This window comes from Lissotriton helveticus, chromosome 11 (assembly GCF_964261635.1).
Source record: "Lissotriton helveticus chromosome 11, aLisHel1.1, whole genome shotgun sequence".
In the NCBI taxonomy this organism is placed as follows: domain Eukaryota; kingdom Metazoa; phylum Chordata; class Amphibia; order Caudata; family Salamandridae; genus Lissotriton; species Lissotriton helveticus.
Genome location: NC_136072.1, coordinates 455,126,024 through 455,148,095, shown reverse-complemented (window position 1 = coordinate 455,148,095; position 22,072 = coordinate 455,126,024). Strand labels below are relative to the sequence as shown.

Below are 22,072 nucleotides of genomic sequence, written 5' to 3'. Positions count from 1 at the left end.
CAAGGGCTGCTCAGAAACAAAATGTGCCATTTTCCTGAAAATTTCAGCCGATTCCGTCCACAAACGCCAAAGTTATTAGACATAGAATTTTCAAAAAACCCATAGAGAAAAAATCCTAACTATATATACCTACTGGCGACCGCCAGTAGGTAATATATACATACATATATATACATATATATATATATATATATATACATATATATATATATACATATATATATATACATATACATACATATATATACATACATATATATACATTCACTGAAAAAACCATAGGTTATAGACCATATATAGTTAGGGATTAGCATTTAAAAAACCTTATTTTACTCACACAAAACCATTGAAATTCCATATATAGTTAGTTGTACTAACTATATATCACGCACCCGCAATCCACTGCTGATGATGTCACATATTACATCATTCATGACATGGTCAGTGACATCACTGATGACATCACTGATGACATCTCAAATGACATCACTGATGACATCACTGATGACAAAATCCAGTGACTGTATTTTTCTGTAAAGTTAAAATATGTCTTACATATTTATGAATGAGTCGATGTATAAGTGTCTGGACGAAGGATTTAGTAGGTGCATGACTGAATGTATGAGTGAGTGATTAAATGTGTCTCACTGAGTGCATGGGTTAGTGACTAAACTGTCTTAATTTGTGCATCATTATGTCTGTTGTTCTGTAAACTGCTGCATGTGTTGATCAGTAGCTATATGAGTAACTATATAGGTTATTGATTGGTTGCACAAGCATTTGTATGGGAGACTGAGTGTGTGTGTGGGTGGCTGGGAAGTGTATGACTCTGTGCATAGATGTATGGATTCAAAAGTGCATGTTGGAAACATCTGTATGGGCGGTTGACTGTGTGCATGACTGTATTGGTGAGTGAATAGATATCTCAGTGCTACATGTCAAATTAAGTACATATGTAAAATACAGTACATGTGAGAGTTGACATATATAAATAACTGTGCATAAGAGCCAGTGAATGTGTGAGTGGCTGTATGGATCATTGTGAACTTGTATCCAGGATTGTATAAGTGAGTAAATATGTTTTAGTATATGTTTGAATAAGTAAGGTGTGTTTAACTGTATAGTTAAGGAAACGGAGGTGTGATTGATTGTTTGCATGACTGTCTAGGTGTGTGTGTAACTTCATGGATGAGTGACAATCTGTGAGTCTGTGTTTACACTGAGTGTATCTAAGGTTATATTAGAGTCTGAAGAGGTTCATCGTATTATCACATGAATGATTTTATCAGTGATGTCATCAGTAATGTCATTTGAGATGTCATCAGTGATGTCATCAGTGATGTCATTTGAGATGTCATCAGTGATGTCATCAGTGATGTCACTGACCATGTCATGAATGATGTAATATGTGACATCATCAGCAGTGGATTGCGGGTGCGTGATATATAGTTAGTACAACTAACTATATATGGAATTTCAATGGTTTTGTGTGAGTAAAATAAGGTTTTTTAAATGCTAATCCCTAACTATATATGGTCTATAACCTATGGTTTTTTCAGTGAATTTTTAAGGTTTTGTAAATGCTAATTCCTAACTATATATGGTCTATAACCTATGGTTTTTTCAGTGAATTTCATTGGTTTTTTAATAGCTAATATCAAAACCTTTACAATGTATTATTCTTTAAAAAGAAAAATATTTTTTACATGTTTTTTATACAATTTTTTTTTTATTTTTTTTTGTTTCGCTCCCAGTACGCGTACCGGTTAGCTTCCCGTTAGCTCAATCCGGAGGCGCGACCCGGTACGCGAACTGGTAAACGTTCCTTTAGCGCACCTCTCGCGTTACAAAACAACATCGCGACGCTTCGCGTCAGCATGACGTTTCGCGTTCTCGCGTAATACGTCATATTACGTGCTACGTTAGCGTACCCGGAAGCGCACCGGTACGCGAACCGGAAGCGATCCGCGGCGCGGCGCCGACCGCGTAATGTAAACATAGCAGGTCATGTGACTCGATAATAACACTTTTCATTGGTTCATTTCACTTTTGGTTTCCTAATGATGTAATACAAGGTCATGTGATCTAAAATGGACACTTTTCATTGGTTTAGAACTTTTGTTTTTCCCAAATGATGAAAACCCCTCCTTCTTTCATCACTCTGACTTTCATCTTGGTGAGAGAAAGACCCTTTATTGAGACTTTGTGATGGCTTCATTAGTAGCTTCAGCTGGTGCTAGCCCACCACCTCCACCAAATCCAAGAAAGAGAGGACCACCTGCAGAAGTAATTCTGCAAGAAGAGGAAGAACAGGAAGAGGAGGAAGAGGAGGAAGAGCATGAGTTTTTGCCAGAGGAGCCCAGAAGGTACAATCGACAGGAGAATTATATCTGGCAATTCTACAGAATTCCTGAGGGGCAAAAGAAAGTGAATGCTCGTTACGTGTTTTGCCGCATATGCGGTGACAGATTGTCAAGGGGCACCGATAAAAAATATAGTTATGGGAATCATACTATGCATCGGCATATGAGTAGGTGGCACCCAAATAACTATAGTGCTGCCCAGCTACGTGACCAACAACAACATCCCCTCCAAATGGCAAGAAGATCGGTGGTTCCAGAGGTGTCGGGACCAGAGGCGAGGGAGGTGATTGCAAACATCCAAATGTTGTTTGGTCACGTAAAACAAGTGTGCGTGGAATGTGGCGCTTTCATCTGCTACAGAGAAAGTAGCATCACTTTGATTTTGCGAGCAATTCAAAATCATATTAATGTTTGCACAAAACGCACCAAAAAATAAATTCTTTTTTTTTTTTTGCTCCTGTTGAGCCCTTTATAATGGATCGTTTTTGTTTCCCCCCCCCCCAAAAAAACCAAAAAAATTTTAAAAACGTTCAGAAAATACAAAAAAAGTAAAAAAATGTTCAAAAAATACTAAAAAAAATATAAAACAACAAAAACATAAAAAAAAAAGTTCTTTTCAGAACTAACTCCCCATTATAAAAAAATTGGTAGAAAATTTGGAACTCTGCCAACCTGTATTTCTCTTAGTTCGCTCCCGGAGCGCTACCCGGTACGCGTACCGGAAGCTAACCAAAAAAATATTTTTTAAAAAAGAACAGTAACTATAAGGGAAGGAAATACACAGTTATGTTAAAAGAAAGACAGCTCTAGGGAGTAAAATAAGGATACTGTTACCTACAATCCACTGTTGATGATTTCACATATTACATCATTCATGACATGGTCAGTAACATCAACAGCAGTGGATTGTAGGTAACAGTATCGTTAGTTTACTCCCTATAGCTGTCTTTCTTTTAACATAACTGTCTATTTCCTTCCCTTATAGTTACTGTTCTTTTTTAAAAAACATTTTTTTGATCAGTCATAAACAGTGACATTAATAGAAACAGAGAGAGTGAACAAGAGTGAAGAACTATGGTCCTCCTGAGCCACCCTCAGAAAACCAAGGGGGTCAAGATACATCTACCGTGCCCCCTTCTACCTATTCTGAACATTATTTGCCCTCCATCTTGTATCTTGATTCGAACGAAACACAAAATGGTGGACTGCCATAACGCTGCTGGTTTGCGAACCGGGCAACTTCCCAGGAAGCGGTCCCCAAAAAAAAAAAGTTGGGAAAGTAATTCACAGACACTAAGAGTAATAGAGATGGAGTGAGTGAACAAGACTGAGGAACTATGAGAACAGAGGGACTGAGAAAAAGAGTGGAAGGAGTTGAGTAAATAGGTAATAGAGAAAGGAATGAGGAAAGTAGCAAAGGCAGGAAACTGAGGATTAAAGAAGTGAAGCAGTGGATCTAATAGTAGGTGAATGTGATAGAAATGTAACGAAAAGAGTACAACTATTTACCTTGTAATTGCCGTTAAATTAATCACATTTTATTTCTATACTTTCAATCTGTGAAAGAGAGAACCAACATTTGAAAAAAAATTAAAATATGTATTTAAAAATTACAAAAGACAAGGGAAAATATTGAAGGACAAATAGTTTTTCAACAACTTTGACACTGACAGAAGCTTCTGCTTCTCCAGGTCCTCTACACAATGCTAAAGATATACATTTTAAACTAACAGTATCTTGATGCAGATGAAGTGAGGACTATCTTAAAACATGGTGCATCTTTTGCATTGCTCTTGTTTCAGAAAAGTGTCGCTTCAGTATGCCAATAACATGTCTCCTATCCAGAGATTTGTTTGAGGTGAGGCCTACTCAGAGTTCAAGATGAGATTTACACTTGTTGAAGTGTACAGAGGAGATAATATCTGTGAAAGTCTACTAATGAAGTGAGTCATGTCCACTGCACTCTTCAACAAAGTAGAAACCTCCTATGTTTCCCTGGACAGACCTAAACTTGATCTGCACAATGTGATTCGTAATGATAGGAAACTCAAGTGATGTAATTGAAATATGTGCAATTTATTTTGCTCATTTCACAATCACATCACTTGTGTTTCCTTTGCTTAGGTATCTCATTGTGCAGATGTAGTCCAGCATATGAAAGATTACGTAGAAGTGCAGCACTGCATACAATAAATTTAACACTTACAGAAAACTCACCTTCTCCATGCCTCCTACACAGTTCTACATATACATCATAAATGCAAACAGTACAGAATTAATTATACATGTTAAATGGTTTATTTTTGCTGTTCTCAGAATGTATCAAAATTCACTAAAAACAGTGACTTGAAGGTATTCATCATGTAACAGCGGGGAAAAAAAAACACAATCAAAATGATTGTGTTTAAAAAACCCATACAACATCAGAAAATAAAATTCAGAACTCCTTAAAGTTAACTTACTTTCCATGACGTCCAAGGATGTCCTATGAACAGCTTACACTCTTTTGTGCTGTTATTACTTTCAGCCCGCCACTTTCTGAAAGAAAACCTCCATCGTTTTTAAAAACACGTTACATGCAATAAATGACTTCTTGCTCTCTACCACTATTTTCCACAAGGCCAAATCTAGTCAGAGATATTTATAACTCTTGGATTTCTTGTAAGCCAATCCCATCATTTGGCATTTCCGCAACTTTCAGAATTAAAATGTTGAAGATCATTTTCACAATCCTGGAATAGTAATATCTTCCCCTTCTTGGTCAGTCATGTTCTACATTTCCTATGACACTGATACTGCTTAATATGAAGCAGACTTACACTACCTCTATGAGTACTACAATTATTTAATTCTCTACATCACTTTTAATCACAAAGCAATGTAAAACAGTAGACAGCATTGCAGACTTACATTCCCTCTACTCCATGTTTTGATTGGCTGCTTCAATTAGCTTATGAAAAGAAACAATTTTTCTGAACTCATTTAAAGTGCACATACATCTCCATGATGTCCAATCCTTTGATTAGAAGTTATGTCTCTGAACTACACTTATCCTCAAGGCCAAATTGTGTAGGAGCCATTAGAACTTCTTGAAATTCCACAGATCATATCCCGAGATTATTTTCCTAAAATTTTGGTTTTAAAAACACCAGGTAAGAGTTTTTAAGGTCATACGGCAATTTTTTTTTGAAAATTAAAACAGAATCATTGCAGAATGACCAGCCATTTCTAGACTTTAAATAAGCTGTGTAATGTCCTGATGATATTGAAGGGCCGTCATGATATATAATTGCTGTAGTTACAAAAGTCCTTCCTGATATTGACAACTGCGAAGCTACAAAATTTTTTATTAAAGTTGTCAATTTTGTTCCATCAGGCCTACATCGTTGGAACATTAAAATGACGTACTGGCCATATTTTCGTATAAATAATGTGGACATCATTTCAGATTTACATTGGCTACACTCCATGCTGTGATTAGCAGCTTTTACTAGCTTATTAAAGGAGACTGATTTACTGTCTGGCAAAGTTAAATATATAAATCTTTCTGAGTCTACACTAGTAGTACTTGATACCATACAGTTCTCGCAGTCATGCTGCCATTGATAAGAAAGCCCAAACAGCTGATCTACATCTACACCTTCAGCATGTAATACATCAAGCATATACATTAAAAACTCCTGACAATCTTGCTGAATATTTTGAGAGAATTGTGTTTGCCCTGAACATCTGTCTAACAGGTTTCGAATTTCAGACACACTTTCTATTTTTGTTCTATCTGTGCTACATTTCTCTAACACAGAATTCAACAAACTGCAAAATCTTTGATCAGAATTGACCACAATCTCTTCTTTTACATTTTTTAGAGAAAACAAAACATTCATTACTACATTAGCATAGCAGTTGACACCAGAACTGTTTTCAAACTGAAAACCAACAACATCTTCAACAGAATCCTCTTTGTTTCTGCTTGTAATTTTAGGTTCATTCACTTTTTGTCTTTTTGCTACAACCTCCCCAGTATTGTTCTCATTTCTTCGTTTCCGGCCTACCAGACGTTTCTCAAACAAAGGAAACTGAGGCAAATGTGGCGCATACTCTCTTCTTAACCTATTGTATTCCTTAACACAATCTAGATCTGCACAAATGTTTCTGACATCACACTCAATCAAGTACAATCCCGATAAAGTTCTAACTCGTGACAATGCCACATATGCCATACCCTCCTTGAACACAGAACTGCCAATATTCACCAATGCAGTGTCTACACTTAAACCTTGCGATTTATGAATTGTCACCGCATATGCCAAGCAAACAGGGAACTGCTTACGGCGAACATATAAGTCTTTTACAAGCAAAAATCTAGCAGAACAACGAGCAATTAGCTGTACTTCCTCAATGCCATCAAATTTAATTTTTAAAAATTCAATTCCATCTCTATTTCTGTATTTCACAAAATCAACAACATTACCCATTGATCCATTTACCAGACCTCTTTCAACATGTAAATTCCTTCTTAAAATTATACGGCAGTTCAAGCACACATTCAGAGTCTTTTCAAAACCTGCAGTTTTAGATATAGTCTTCTCTAATGAATCCAATTTTGATTTCAGATTCTCAGACAAAATAATTGTTGATCCCATATGCTCTACTCTATCAATAGCTTCCACTTTCACAATCTCTTGCTTTTCTAAATGCAACATTTTGTTGTTAAATTTGGCACATTCTGCAAGAGTTGGCATCAAACATATTCCAGATTTCTTATCAGTAATTTTCTGAAAAATATTCTCAGGCACAACATCTTGTTCTGGATATAAATTTGACAGTAATCGTGCATGTAAAGCTTCTTTTCCATGCTCGGTCACTTTTCCAATTCTAACATCTTGTAGAATAGTCTTGTAAACTTCATCCTTTGCCTGACGCATATTTTCATGCAGTTCAGCATAATTGAAGTTTAACCATATATTGACGTTGCCAATGCTGCCTAGGCACTTCCTGGTATCTTCATGCGTGAGCATTTTGAACACAGGTTGCCCTTTCACTGGTGTCAGCTGCAGAAGATCTCCGAAAACAATGATGTGTTTGCCACCAAATAACACATCATACTCTGTTTTGAGAACTTCTTGCATCCTCAAATGCACAAAGGCAAGCATGACATTGGAAACCATGCTTACTTCGTCAATGATAAGAAGTTTCATTTTCCTCAAGATTCTTGAAACTTCAAAACAAGCATCTCCAGATAGCTTGTGATATTCTAATTTGTTGTCATGCTCCACTGGCAGCATCAGTAAACGATGTAAAGTAATCCCTTTAATATTATGTGCTGCCAGTCCAGTTGGAGCAGTGACAACACAAGACAGCGATGACTCTGTCCTTTCCTGCAAATAGCATGAAATTGCTTTAATGAGGAAACTTTTTCCAGTTCCCGCTTCTCCACTCACGTACAGTCGGACAGGCTTCAACGACGTACATGAGCACTCTTTCTTATCATGACTTAATCCATGATCAATTTGCATGGTAACTTCGTCATATATTTTCCTCTGCTCAACGTTGAGTTGCCTTTCCAACTCTTCTAAGTTAACCGCATCCTCTTGAGCATGTGCCATGGCTCTTTCCACCTCATTCATAGCAGTGGCAGCTTCATTTTCAATAAGAGGTCCTCCTAGTGGATCCTGACTCAATGAAGCAGAACTCTGACTGTCCTGAGAACTGTCTCTGGCAATCTCGGCTGCAATCGTTGCTTCCTGCTCAATTTCCGCATTCAACATTTCTACATATTTGGGAAAAGCAGGACATTCTATGGTCTCCTTGGCGGCATTGAAAGAGTCTTCATAACAGAGGAAATCTCCAAGCAGTTCCTCTTCTGCACGCCAAGGCTTGAAAAGTTGCAAAAGTGCTAAATAGAAAAACTCCTTTTTTTCAGGAGATTCGCCACTCAATTTTCGATGGTTTATCAAGTGGCATTTTCTTTGCTTCACCAGACATCCCTCACTTCCTATTACAGCATACACTCCTTTCTCAGTATCTTCTTTGATGTTCCTCTTGAACATGTAATTTTGCAGAACCTCATACAGACAAACATTCTCTAGGTGACTGCTTCGATTTGGATAATATGTATCCAACATGTTTGTCTTCAAAATGTCGGTACTGTTTGGCTCCTTTTCCGCCAAATACTCAATTTCCCGCACAGGTTTGAGAACTCGATTACGCGTTGCAGCAAGACCAAGACTCGCCCAAACGATACTCCTGGACTTGGCATAGAGACTTGCTGAAGACAACCGGTCAGAACATTCGTACGCTCCGATTTCTCGATGCGACAACATCTTCAGACTGAAACTGTACAACTTCTTGCTGAGGCTCTTTTCATGGGAAATGTCCTCCCACATATCCTTCAATTCTGTCTTCTCTTTTTTGGTGATGTAAGACGTCACATACCGAGCCACAGCCATACAGTTATCAGCCACAAACTGTATATCCATGTTAGCATTCCACATGGACAAAATCACCGGGTTGTAGTCGTTGATGTACTTGGACTCTTCGTTCCTCTTCAAATTGTAAGTGTTTTTAGGTGATTTCTTCATGACATTGTGTCGCAGCGAAGACATCAAACTGTTTACTCTTCCTTTAGAAATCACCGGTCGTGGAAAGCCGAAACGACATTTAGTGTAGAACTTGTCCTTGTTTCGGAATTTACGACGGCAGTACTTTCCACATCGATGGCTTTGGAAACGCAGAACTTTTTCTCTTAGGCTTTTCTTCTCCTTTACGTTTGGAACAGCACACGTAGAATACTGTTGGATGAAACTCATCACTGAGTCATCTGGATCCGTTCCAAATTTAGGTGCATCCTTGATCCACAGCAACATATGTATATGAGGAGCACCTCTTGCTTGGTACTCCTTTCTCCAGAAGAAATCCAACACCTCTCCAAGAGGTGGATTCTTCTTATTCATGATGAAAGACATCATAGCTTCAAATCTATGATTGAAGTACCTACATACATTGACTGGATCCAAAGAGCACAGTTCTCCGGGTGTCTTGAATTCGATGTTTTCTACGTTAGCATTTGCCTCTCGTAGAAATTCAAGTAAGTCTTCCCAGCCATACTCGGCACAGCTCAGAGTGAGGAACCATGTAGGAGTACCTAAGTTCCTCAGCATACATTTTAAATCACCATGACGACGGTACCAGTACTCATTAGTACCACGCTGACACGCCATGAGATTAATCAGGTGAGAAACCAAAATACTATCTTGGACATTCACTTTATCCATAAAATCACTTGCCGAGATGTTTTGCATGTGTATACCACTTTTCAAGATGTGGTTCACTGCATATGACAGTCCAGACAGATCGCTTTCAAACAGGAGATGAAACAAATATGGAATGCATTGTCGAAACCTAGCATCTCCTGCATACAATCGCAAAGTCCGGTATTCAGAAGCAGGAATTTGATGAGGTCGCTCATCATATCTTCCTCCCTGACCTGTTGGAAAAAGCTGTGGGAAACACCGAGCTTCCAAACTTTCCTCCCAAACACTAATGGGACTCCCTTTGGCTTGTTTCATTTGAAACAACTCAATAGCATTCCCCATGACTTCCTTTGAATGCAAAGGATGAACACTATAATGTTCATATATTTCCTCACTAGTAGAGGGTTCTACTTTCTCAATTTGACCAGCACACAAATCGCTATCCTCTTCCTCACTTACTTCCTCTTCTTCAACATATACATTCTTATAGTATTTATTATTTTTTTTCAAATACAATGTTGCCTTTTTAACTTTCCTAACATCTACTAAATCTTGCCATATTTTCTTATTCTTTGTCGGAACCCCATTAACTAAGATAACCAGAGGTTCCTCTTCCACTTTTTCTACTCCAATTGTGTTAATGTTTTTCTTCAAATCTAGAGGCAAATAAACAACTCTTCCCTTTAATCCTCTCTGTAAATCTGATGGAGGCAATTTCCCTGTCTTTGGCTCCATTCTTACAATAGCCTGAAAGGGATGGATACTTTGAATCAAAATAGATTCATAAGTATTTAAATCCTTCAATTCAGAAGGAATCTCAACCAATTCCAGATTATTATGAACTGCTCTAGCAGGCATCTGGTTTTGTTTTAATTTGTTACAACAATAAGTACACACACGTTGATCCAATCCCAAATCAAAACAATTTTCTACCATCAAGTATGTTGCAAAATCCTTCCATTCACTATTATTTTCCCTTTCACTTTTTGCATATAAATCCACTAACTTAGTCTGATTCTTATAATAAGTGCGTCGACAACACACACAAGTGAAATTAGGCCTCTCACTTGATTTCATGTCAAACGTCGCAATTTCCCTCTGGAAATTATCTGTACTGGAAACATGTACAGTATCTTCCAAATGACCCTCTATTTCTTGCTCAATTTCAACATTCTCCTCTTTACTTCCAAAGTAACAAAACTCAATTTCTTCACATATATTCCTCACATCTATTTCAGAACCATGCAGAAGAGCAGCACATAATTGTTTCAGCATAATTGCTGGACTCTTAGCATAATACAACAGTCTAACTAACTTCCTCACTTTGTTATGATGCACTGCTAGCATCCTGAAATGATGAAAAACACTCTGGCATACTCTCCTGGAAAGACAAGCCAGTGAATGACCATGCAAACCTGTCACTTCTCTCACTCTGCAAGGATCTAATTCTTGCAACAACCTCATTTTCTGCTTCAAACTTTTCTTGTTAAATGACCGTACAAAATCACAAAGCAAATTGATAGAATCCTGTCGCACACTGCAAATACTACTACACTTCCAGGTGTACACAGGACCCTTAGCACGTCTTCCTAAAACCTCATTACCTAACATCTCTTCTGCCTCTGTTGTCACAAGTTTTTCTTTTTCAACTGGACAACCATCTTTCACTTCATAAGCACGACCACTGATGTCAACTGCATGCACCAAATCATTATCCTGGAAATAACTCTCTTCATTAAAAAATGCCTCACAGCTTGAACTATGTATCCATTCTCCAGAAAAAACTTCACAAAAATTACTACGATTAACTATTCTCTTCCATCTACTATTTCTTTTGAAATCAAAAATTGCCTTGTTTAGCTTCCTAATTCTATTGATTATCAAAATAAATAACTTACGTTTAATTTCAAAAGCCTGATCAATAACTTTCTCAACTTTTTTTTTTCTCCTATAAAAAACTAATTTCTGTTGACCTTTCTTAATATTTTTTAACAAATTGCCAATTATCCTGTTACGGAACATTCGTTTACGAATCTCCGTAAACTGTTGTTTCCTTCTACTATCATGCACAGATTTATCTCTTGCTCTAGCAGTAACATTTTCATTTGTCCTTTTCTTTCCATTTGATTTACTTGTGTTGTTATGGATTGAAACATTTTCTGTACTAATATTTTTTTTATTAGAAATATTTTTTATGAAATATTTAGAGCTCTTACCCGGTGCTTTCTTCATCGCTTGAGAAATCTTTTTGTTAGAGGACTGCTGCATTTTTTTTTTCTCCTGCTGTCTTTGACGTTTCGCAGCCTTCATCTCTCTTATTTTTGTAGGCATAGTTGAATCTGAGGAAAAATATAATAAAAATGTTAATAAAAAAATATTATCAAACAGTAAATCAGTAATAGTGATCAAAAACATAACACACTACTTGACATTTTAAATAGAAGATTTTTTAGTCCTTGCAAATTTACAATACAGAAATAGCAGAAAAGAAATGAGATTTATATTTATGTTACCTATGCTATTTTATATGTGAATCTGATCTAATTTTATGAGCATATTTTAATATTTTATTGAAGACACTACACATAACCTGTTTTTGAAGGTGTCTTTATTTTTAAATTAAACGGTTTACCTTTTTACTTTTTATTGATTATAAATTTTAAAAATAAATGTTTATAATTCCAAAGGCTCAAGCAGGTCAGCTTCCCATCCTATATCATATAATTCGGACAAATCTGCATCCTCATCACGCTCTTCTTCATCCTCAGGATTTAAATCATCCAATGGATCAACATCCACTGATGTTTCAATTACAAGTTCAATGATGAGGTCAAAATCAACTGATTGCAGATTGTCGCTCATGTTGAGGTTGTCTTTATCTTTAAAGAAAGACAACAACAATGAGATGTTGCAGAGTAAGAGACAAATCTCACAGATTATAATAGTAAAATTATTTAACAAGAGTAACATTTTGCAGCTATTATTTAGCCATGTCCAGCGATGCTGAGCAGGTGAAGCCTATGTCTAATTTTTCACTGAACAGGACTCATCTGTTCTTAACCTTGGATAAGCCTCAACGACTCTGTGTCCCCTGCACATACTCAAATGTTAAAGTGCAGATTTATATTAAATGGCACATCCCCAGGCATGCACCAGTTAATGTGCACCACTGCTTTACCACCCATGGTGTGCCGCATTTACAATCAGATAGGAGAAAGCTGCTTCAAAACCCTGCGCCTGCTTGAAGCTGGCATAGGTCTTGACGCAGCATTGTATAGATGGGGCACCCCTGAGCCTTGCTGGAGCTGCATCGCACTTACGATACAACTCCAGCAATGCGCCACCTTTACAGCACAGATACGTCACGCATCTGTGCCATTTTTGCCCCATGCTGCGCCGCATTGTAAATGCAGCACACCATGGGTGGCGGAACAGCGGCGCAAAATGACTGGCACATCCACTGCTGCATCAGTTTCATGTGGCACGTTTTTTTTACACCATGACACATCTGCCTAAATGCATCAATTTGTAATTTTCTCGCCTCATAGCAAATCTTTTGCACCGCCACTGCGTCACAAAAGTGACGCACAGTGGCGCAAAAGATGCATACACCTATCATAAATCTGTCCCTAGCATTTTAAATGATTAATTCAGGATGACGATAAGGTGTGGCCTATGCAGAGGTTTGTTTAAGGTGAGGCCTACTCAGGGTTGCAGATCAAAGAGATAATACATGTAAAGGCCTACCAATGAAGTAAGTAATGTCCACTTTATTGCACCAGTCATCATAAATGTATCCCTAAGCTTCTTATCTTGTTACAGATGAACCACCATATGTACATGACATTTTAAGTAATTTCCACATGTGCAGTGTTTTCAAAATTTAATTTGAAAATCGTTTTTGGGGAAAAGTAATGGTTTGCAAAATTATGACAAGGACATAATGGTGTATGCTTCTCTATAAAGCATTTCAGTATCTCTAATGTCATTTTTCCCATATTACATTATAAGACCTTTCCCCATGAAGCACATTCCTTGTAAATATGCTCCCACCTGTGCATTGCAAATTTAGATTTTCACTGTTTCAGACACATAGCCATGTTGAAAGTGACCCAAAAAAATTGCAAACGTTTAAAAAAAAAAAAACATTCATGTGTCTTAATGACATTTTAAGTCATTTCCCCATGGAGAATGTTTTCTAAGTGGCACAAAAGAGGTATACACCTATCATAAATCTATCCCTAGCATTATAAATGATTAAATCAGGATGACAATAATATGTGGCCTATCCAGAGGTTTGTTTAAGGTGAGGCCTACTCAGGATTGCAGATTAAAGTTACGCTTGATGAACAAAACAGAGGAGAAAATTTTATTGTAAATGCCTACCAATGAAGTAAGTGATTTCTACTTCATTGCACCAGTCATCATAAATGTATCCATAACCTTACTTAAATTGTCCTTAAGACACATAAAAGCGTTTTTTGATTGGCTTTCCTGCATGGTAGGGTCACTTTTAACATGGCTATGTAACATAAACATTCAAAATCAAAATTTTCCATGTACAGGTGGGAGCATATTTACAAGCAATTTGCGCCACAAAGAAAGGTCTGACATTAAAATGGCAAAAATAACATCAGGGACAGTCAATTGCCTTATAAAAAACCATACACCATTATGTCCTTCTCATGCATTTAAAAACAATTCCTTTTTCCCAAAAACGATTTTCAAATCATAATTTCAAAAAACTGCACATGAGAAAATGACTTAAAATGTCATTGAAACACATTAAAGCGTTTTTTGATTGGTTTTCCTGCATGGTTGATTCACTTTTATCATGGCTATGTAACACAAACATTGATAATTAAAATTTTCATGCACATGTAAGAGCATATTTACAAGCAATTTGCGCCACAGAGAAAGGTCTTACACTAAAATGAGAAAAATAACATCAAGGACAGTCAATTGCCTTATAAATAACCATACACCATTATTTCCTTGTCATGATTTTAAAAACAATTCCTTTTCCACAAAAACGATTTTCAAATCATAATTTCTAAACACTGCACATCAGAAAATGACTTAAAATGTCATTAAAACACCTGAAATCATTTTTTGATTGACTTTCCAGCATGGTTGAGTCACTTTTAACATGGCTATATAACAGAAACATTCAAAATCAAAAATTTCCATGCACATGTGAGAGCATATTTACTAGCAAATTGCGCCACATAAATCATAATTTTCTCCTTAAAGCACACTATTCTCTATCTAAAGTAAAGAAATATTTTCTCACCTTAGCAAATACTTTGAGTTTGAAAACAGTCTCAGAAACACACCAATTTGTCTTCAGCAGAGCAAAAGGTATGCACTCCAGAGTCTGCAGCTATCAAAAGCACAGAAATGGTGTAATTCTTCACACATATTTCTCATGTCACCCAATCAAAACTCTTCCCTCACTTTTTTTCAAATGAAAACCCTTCCCCCTCTGCCCTTTCTGCCTATTTTCCATAGCAACCACCTCTTGGAGAAACTCTGGTGTTTGCAAATTCACACAACAATGTTGCAATTGAACTCTGAACTCTCAGTGCACCTGCATATCCAGTGCTTTCTTTCATTTAACGATTTTTTATTGACCACTCAAAATACATCTTTCAAAGAACACATCTCTACACCCTAACTTTCTGTTTTCATCAATCAAAATCCACCAATCACTGTTACTACTTCATGAACACAGAAACTCCACAGTTTTTTTCATTTCAAACTCACATTTTTTCAACTGCCATTTCATTGCCACACTTCATCTGACTGCAGGAGAACCTTCTCTCACCATGTTTTCTGTCTGGATTGTTGGTCATAGTTATATTCACTGGGCTCAAAGGTACGTTGAAAGCAGGAATTTACCTAACCTCAATTTACAAGATGTGGAAATTAAGTGGTTTGGCCAGAGAGGATTAAAATGTCACCAATTGATACCATTGGTGAAAACCTTTATGCATTTGCCAAAACCTGACCTGTTAATTGTGCACTGTGGAGGTAATGACTTGGGCACTTTGACTGGTGTAGGTCTGGAAATGCTTTTAAAGGACACCTTTGAGCAATTAATGGCACTTTTTCCTCAGACTGCCTTGGTATATTCAAATATATGCCAAAGACAGAAATGGAGGTGGTCAAACCAATTTTGTCCACAAATTGAGAAGTCGAGGAAGCATGTAAACAAATCTGTTTCAGCTTACATGAGAGACCATGGAATGGGCTCCCTGTACAACAATAACTTGCGTTACTACATGCAAGATATCTACAGAGGAGATGGAGTTCACTTCTCAGATGAGGGCAACAGAGTTTTCACTCTGAATTTAAAAATGTGCATTGGTACCTACTTATAAGTACCTAAATGTACCATAAACCCAAAAGCTCTTCTCAGAGCTACCCTACATCTAATCACTCACAATTATTTTTTTACTCTAACTATTTTCACTAATTTTCAACAAAGTACGCTCCCTGGTGCGCTACCCGGTACGCGTACCGGGAGCTAACCTCGCGAAATTTTTAAAAAAAATGTTTCTTTTTCCGCACATATGGGCCTCCTCAGCCACCCTCACAAAACCTAGGGGGTCAAGATAAGTCTACCGTGCCCCCTTCTACCCATTCTGAACATTATTTGCCCTCCATCTTGTATCATAATTCGACCGAAACACAAAATGGTGAACTCCCGTTACGCTTAAGGTTCGCGTACCAGGGCGCTCACCGGTTCGCGTACCGGGTCGCTTCCTGGGAAGCGCACCATCAAAAAAGGTGGGAAAGTAGTTCACAGAAAAGCCACTGGAGACAATTTCACCAAATATAGAATAACTCATACTACATACCAATCCCTACCATTTTCACAAATTTGATTGGAATTCCATTTAGCCATTTAGCCTGTAGTCCTCTCTAAATACCGTGAGGTAAATTACTTCACAAAACACATCTGAAGTGTTGGAATTGACAACCAATTAAAATGTTACTTTCATTTTCTACTTTTTTTACATGATATTTGATTGGTTATGTACCCGAATATATATAAAGGAAGAGAAGGAAACACAGCCATTTTGACTACTACTTCCTGGTGTACATTTCATTTGGATTTTCATTAATAACTTCAACTTCTTTTTAAAGGTAAGTTGTTATTTTTAAAACTGAAGTATATTGTGCACTTTAAGTTAATATGGCAAACTTTTTCTGTTAGTTATATACTATCCCTCTGTAGTACTTATAAATTTAGATACACTTTTTTATATTCCTACTTCCACTCTGATACTATACACTGCCCAAAGATAAATTCTCTGATAAAAACTGCCTATCTAAAATTAATCCCAACAGTGCCCTACCTCTACTAATATATATTTTTTTTATGCAAATTTCAGGAAAAATGGAAAGTGAACAAAACATTTCATTTGAAATTGTCCTTCCAGAGTCCAACACAGAAATCATTGATCCAAATGAGATTGAATTTATGGATGAAACATGGGACCAAGAACTACTGCAATGTGTGCAAGCAGTAGATAACCTCCTTGCAAATGAGGACATTTTACAACCTCAGAGACTACAATCTATATTCCATGATTATGAAATTTCTGACAATGAAATGTTAGAAAGTTTAATAAATTATGAAACACAATAAAAAAAGTTTAAAAAAAAAAAAATAATCAACAAAACCAACAATCAATTAACATACAGCATTTGAAAAGTCTATCAATCATTTTTTATTGTGATACGCTCCCCAGTACGCTTCCCGGTTCGCGTACCGGGCGCTAACCACGAAAAAAAACAAAACAAAATTTTTTTTTTTTTTGCTTAGCGGGGCCCCTTTAAAGCCTCCACATCAAACCTAGGGGGTCAGGGAGTATCTACTATGCCCCCTTAAGGTCATTTGCCCCTTCGCTTTTGACCTCCTCTTGTCTCTCGATCCTACCGAGAGACAAGATGGCGGCCGCTCCGGACTGTTTAGAATGTTGACAGACACCGGAGAGCCAATCAACTTCGCTACGCGAAGTTCCGTTACGCGTCAAGTACGCGTACCGGGGCGCTGCCTGGTCCGCGCTTACAGATATATATCTTTTTTTGAACGTTATTTTCTCAAAATCCACTGCAGCACATATATTGAGACCTACAAAAGGCACATCGGGCTACCAGTCCCTACAAAATTGCCAAGTTTCGTGCAAATCCATTCAGCCGTTCGGGCTAAAAGTGAGGCTAACCGCCCTATGGAAAACTCAATGTTAAAAACACGTTTTGGGACCCCCCTTTTTTCTCGGCCCCCCCTGGACCAACTCCCCCCAAATTTCCAGTGGCTGCTCAGAAACAAAATGTTCCATTTTCCAGAAAATTTCAGCCAATTCCGTCCACAAACGCCAAAGTTATTAGACATAGAATTTTCAAAAAACCCATAGAGAAAAAATCCTAACTATATATACCTACTGGCAACCGCCAGTAGGTAATATATACATATATATATATATACATATATATATATACATATACATACATATATATACATATATATATATATATATATATATATATATATATATATATATATATATATATATACATATATATACATACATATATATACATTACCTACTGGCGGTCGCCAGTAGGTATATATAGTTAGGATTTTTTCTCTATGGGTTTTTTGAAAATTCTATGTCTAATAACTTTGGCGTTTGTGGACGGAATTGGCTGAAATTTTCAGGAAAATGGCACATTTTGTTTCTGAGCAGCCCCTGAAAATTGGGGGGGTTTCGTCCAGGGGGGGTCGAGAAAAAAGGGGGGTCCCAAAACGTGTTTTTAACATTGAGTTTTCCATAGGGCGGTTGGCCTCACTTTTAGCCCGAACGGCTGAATGGATTTGCACGAAACTTGGCAAAATTGTAGGGACTGGTAGCCCGATGTGCCTTTTGTAGGTCTCAATATATGTGCTCCAGTGGATTTTGAGAAATTAACGTTTAAAAAAAGATATATATCTGTAACAGCGGACTGGGCAGCGGCCCAGGACGCGTACTTTTCGCGCAACGGAGCTTTGTGAAGCGAAGCTGATTGGTTCTCCGGCGTCTGTCAACATTCCAAACAGTCCGTAGCGGCCGCCATCTTGTCTCTCGGTAGGATCGAGAGACAAGAGGAGGTCAAAACAAAGGGGGAAATAACTATAAGGGGGCATAGTAGATCCTCGCTGACCCCCTAGGTTTGATGTGGAGGTTTTAAAAGGGCCCCGCGGGGCAAAAAAAAATAATAATAATAATAATCGAACGGCTGAATGGATTTGCACGAAACTTGGCAAAATTGTAGGGACTGGTAGCCCGATGTGCCTTTGCTAGGTCTCAATATATGTGCTTCAGTGGATTTTGAGAAATTAACGTTCAAAAAAAGATTTATATCTGTAACAGCGCACCGCTTCGCGTACTTTTCGCGTTACGGAGCTTTGCGAAGCGAAGCTGATTGGCTCTCCGGTGTCTGTAAACATTCCAAACAGTACGTAGCGGCCGCCATCTTGTCTCTCGGTAGGATCGAGAGACAAGAGGAGGCCAAAGCGAAGGGGCAAATGACCATAAGGGGGCATAGTAGATCCTCGCTGACCCCCTAGGTTTGATGTGGAGGTTTTAAAAGGGCCCCGCGGGGCAAAAAAAAAAATAATAATAATAATCGAACGGCTGATGACCATAAGGGGGCATAGTAGATCCTCGCTGACCCCCTAGGTTTGATGTGGAGGTTTTAAAAGGGCCCCGCGGGGCAAAAAAAAATAATAATAATAATAATCGAACGGCTGAATGGATTTGCACGAAACTTGGTAAAATATTAGGGACTGGTAGCCCGATGTGCCTTTGCTATGTCTCAATATATGTGCTTCAGTGCATTTTGAGAAATTAACGTTCAAAAACAAGATATATATCTGTAACAGCGCTCCGCTTCGCGGAGATAAAATTATATGTGTATTACCTAGCTGTTGCTAACACCAGTTAGCGACGGCTAGTAGGAGATAGCGACCATCTTGGGTCCCACTTTGCATGTGAGTGATATTTATCACTAATGACATGCAAAGTGGGCATGCCAAGATGTTAGCGACTGGAAACAGTCGCTAACATCGCTATCTCCTATTATCAACTTTTGGAAATATTCGAGATAAGCGCGAATATCTCCAAAAAGTAACAGCTGCCCTGAGCAGTTCTTAGCCATGTTATCCAATGGGAGGTGGATAACATGGCTAAGAGCATTAGCTCGGTAATGCATGAATATCGCGGAGTTTTCAGCGACATTAATGCATTGCGCTCGTTTTTTATCGTATTTGCGATAAACCTTGATAATAGCAAGGTTTATCTGCGATAATTTCTGACGGTAAAAAAATCTTTGCAATGCATCGTTAGGGATAAATATCGCTTAACTTTGGTAATATGCCCCAACGTCTGTTAACGTTCGATTCGAAGGAAATCAGGAATTGTTGAAAAACATTGTGTGCGCCATCTTGTCTTTTTTCAAATGCCACACTTTTGTCGTGCACGGCAGCCATTTTAGATGCCTTGACCAGATCCACTCTGTGAACGCTGTCGATCCTTACCATGGCTCCCCACCCTCGCAAGCATCTCCCCCAGGCAGTGGTCACCCCCGCTCTCTGTTTTATGCATGGGTAATAAACCTCCCCCCATCTGCGCTGTTCTTCCCTGAGAATCACACCCTGTGCCCGCCCGACACCTCCCTTTCGCCCTATTCACTACCGCACCCTCTGACACTCCTTTTCCTCTGTGTCCGATTGTCCAGGCCGGTCCTAGGCTATCAGCTAGCCCTGCAGATGTAGTTTATGGCCACAGCTGTAAAGAATCACCCGTCTTCAAAGGAGTTATAGTAGATCAAGGCCCACACTCGATGAGATCCGTCACAGCAGAAGCGTTGCTATTATCTGAAAACCATCCTGTATTGTGATTGGGGAGGGGACCGAGCGTGAAGCGGAAGATTCCAGGGATGACTCTTTGTACATCAAAGTTTTTACAATTATGTGTCACATTAAAAATATATAGCACTCCGACAAAGTAGTAAGATTATAAAACTTTAATAATTTATAAATATATACAAGAAAACAAAAATAGTAATAACATATAAACATTTTTAGAGAAAAACAACGAAGTAGCGGTCGGCTGTGCGAATAGTCCCAACGCAGCACAACGTCCAGATTTCCGGCGTGGGGCGTCGCGGGGGGTGGGTGATCAGTAGCAAACTGTTGTGCGAATAGTTCCAAGGCAGCAGAACGCGCCGAAATCTAGATGACACAAAAGTGATGTCTAGTAAGTTGCCACCCAGCAAATAACGGCGTGGGGCGTCGCGGGGGGTGGGTCATCAGTAGCAAACTGTTGTGCGAATAGTTCCAAGGCAGCAGAACGATGGCACCAAGGTGATGTCCAGTAAGTTGCCGCACTGGTTTTGGTATCCTACAATGCTGCTCCGAATAACGGCGTGGGGCGCCCCGGGGGAGGCGGCGTGAACGGGCCTCTCCAGGTGGAGTGTCATCTGTTGTAGTGGGGCGCCCCTTTACCGTTTCAGTTGCCATTCCGTCCGCTTTTGGTCCACTGTGTCAAAATCCGCCATTCAGCTGAGTTGCGCCCACTCTTGCGGTGCAGCGATAGGCGGCTGCCACAGGACTCTCAAAATGGCGGCAGGCTGTTTCCTTTTTGGGCCTGGTCCACTGAAATGGCCCTGGGACACCTTGGAAATCGGACGCTTGTCTGCTAGGTCTTGGACCCCATTCTCGAAAGCGTCCCCTCCGCCTTGAGAATTCATCAAAAGTTTTGGGGGCCCCGACTCCTGCAGGCTTCTGGTGGGGAGCGGCTGCCATGATTGCTCGCGGAATGACCACGACGGAGCTACGAGATGGTGGTGCTCTCATGGTGACGCCAGCTTCAGTCTGAAACATCCAGAAACAAGGTGGGGCTTTCATCGTTTGGGGGGAAAAAAAAGTTTTCATCCAATGAAAAGTGTTGTTTTTAGGTCATATGATCAAGCCTTCCATCATTAGGAAACCAAAAGTAAAATGAACCAATGAAAAGTTTTATAAAGAAGTCACATGACCTGTTATGCGGCATAGGGTATAAAATGTGGAGAAAATACGTTGGCACGTGAGGCGGTGTCAGTAGCGGACCGATGTGCGAATAGGCCGAAGGCAACACAACGCGCCAAGATCCGGATGGCATCGAGGTGGTGTCATAGTTGAGAGTTCTGAGCAGCGGTTGTAACACTGTCTGAAGCTTATTTGCAGCTGCTGCAGCTTCACTACGCGCGAAGATCCGGATGGCACCGAGGTGGTGTGTAGGAAGTTGCCGCACTGGTGTGGCCATCCTACAATGCTGAAAGTCGGCGTGGGGCGCCCCGTTGGCCTGTGAGTTTGCGTCAGTAGCGGACCGATGTGCGAATAGGCCGAAGGCAGCACAACGCGCC

General features: G+C 38.9%; 1 protein-coding gene across 1 annotated transcript in view; it reads right to left on the bottom strand.

Annotated features, from left to right (window-relative positions):
- LOC144790818 (E3 ubiquitin-protein ligase TRIM17-like) overlaps positions 1-22,072 on the bottom strand; it is a 537,715-nt gene that overhangs the window by 340,122 nt on the left and 175,521 nt on the right. The window lies entirely within an intron of this gene.